This window comes from Arabidopsis thaliana (genome assembly GCF_000001735.4).
Source record: "Arabidopsis thaliana chromosome 1 sequence".
Classification (NCBI taxonomy): Eukaryota; Viridiplantae; Streptophyta; class Magnoliopsida; order Brassicales; family Brassicaceae; genus Arabidopsis; species Arabidopsis thaliana.
In genome coordinates, this window is record NC_003070.9 from 15,578,749 (window position 1) to 15,580,557 (window position 1,809).

The following is a 1,809-nucleotide window of genomic DNA, read 5'->3' on the forward strand; positions in this document are numbered from 1 at the left end:
ACGACCCCGATTGTTTTGTGAAGAGAAAGTGAGTGGAAGTGAGAGGCTGCCGAGTTGAAACCGTCCGTCCGATTCAAGTTAAGGTCCCATAGCTGAAAACTTTGCCCGAATCGTTGAAAACTTTTTGTTGGTTACTGAGTGAGTTCTGGATAATGGTTTAAGTTTCATATTCATATTCTCATGTATTCTTGATTGATTTTGTGAGTTATATGGATCGTGTGAATGGTTATATTGGAATGCATATGTGATCTTTAGATTCTTATGCTATTATTTATGGTTGGGAGGTTGTGTTGGGATATTGATGATTCTATGTGTTTGATTTAACCATATATTTCATAATATCTTAAACTTTGGGGTCTTGGTACATGGTGATTGTGGTAGGAGGCAAAGACCATAAGCGTGCCAAGATCATGATATGTCTGACCTTCATAGTGAACCGTGTTATCGTGGGGTCTTGTAACGATTTACTTGATCGCCATGTAGTGCGAAGAACTCAGAGAGACGGGGTTAGCTACCCTGGCCGAGTGTCTACACGACGGTGTAGAGTTTGGTAGTGATGCTCCGGTTGCATACCTTTGTCGTTGTAATGCGGGAGATCACGGGAGTGTGTGTGTTTGGTGTTAGGTTAGAAGGCAGCATATCGGGCCCTTTAAAACTCAATAAAAATTGGAGCCTTAATGCATGTGCATATTTTTTTGTTGTTGCTTCGGCAAGCTACCTTTCATTGTCATTCTCTATTGCGTGTTTCATGTTGGATATTTGGGTTAGGGTAAATTAATATCTGTTGAAGGAAATCCCGAACTCACTAAGTAATCTTAGATTACTCATGATTCTACTTGTTTTCCAGGAAACCCGTAGTGGGAAATATAGGGTGTGGTGGACAATAGGAAACCCGAAGTAGTTTTGTGCCTTTTGTAAAACAAGTATGTTTTTATTATGTACGATGCTTTTAGCACTAGGCCCTGGCCATAAAACTTAGAAATTTTTGGTAACATGATGTGTAATATTTATACTTATGAAATAAATCGGGTTTCTTGTACAAACTTACTAGTAATGACTGATAATGACTTAGTCTGAGTCGGCACAACACTTAATATCGAAAGGGTTGGCAAGCCTGAACGATGTTTTAAATGGGAGAGTGGTCGTTAATACGCCGGCCAAGGGTTGGGATTGGTTCCCGAACCTCGATTGGATGTTAATGATCAATCTCAATGTGGTGTTTTCGGGGCGCCCGTGACTTGTTCGGTCATAGAGCGTCTCGAAGGCGTTATAGACGTCCTCACCGAGATCAAACCGGGCCCTTAGGTCCAAAAGCGACCGCTCAGTGCACAAAGATGAACCAGGAGGATCCGGTAGTATCGCCTTTTTGCTCTTCTTCTTCTTTTTCTTCTCGGCCTTCTCAAAAGCCCTCTGCTCGGTAATTCACATGATATCAACTTTCTCATTTGGACCAAAATAAAGATAATCCTCGATCTTCACCTGCGGCAATAAGGGCTCGGATGTGCCCTGCCAGTTCGAAGTCCCTGCTTCAGCAACTACCGGAGCTCGGGTCCTTCAGAGAAGAGACGGCTCGGGGTCCTCAGGCAAATCTAACTCCCGAGCGATATCGGCAGTAGCATCTTCCCGAGCCGTGAAGGGAATAGCCTGCTCGGAAGCATTTGAAGACGACACCGCGTCGCCCTCCGACGATGTCCAAACCATCTTTCGCTTGTAGATAGGAGGAAGATCGTCTCGGTGATTTGAATCGCTTGAGTCAACGAGGTAATCGCTGGGGGCCAAAGGATAGGGGTTAGAGTACGAAGAACTCAT

At 43.9% G+C, this 1,809-nt stretch overlaps 1 pseudogene across 1 annotated transcript; it reads right to left on the reverse strand.

The window, feature by feature from the left end:
- Positions 1 to 1,068: 1,068 nt before the first annotated feature.
- AT1G41810 lies at positions 1,069 to 1,809 on the reverse strand (annotated as a pseudogene; the record flags this gene model as incomplete). Its single annotated transcript has 3 exons — positions 1,069 to 1,395; positions 1,480 to 1,552; positions 1,595 to 1,809.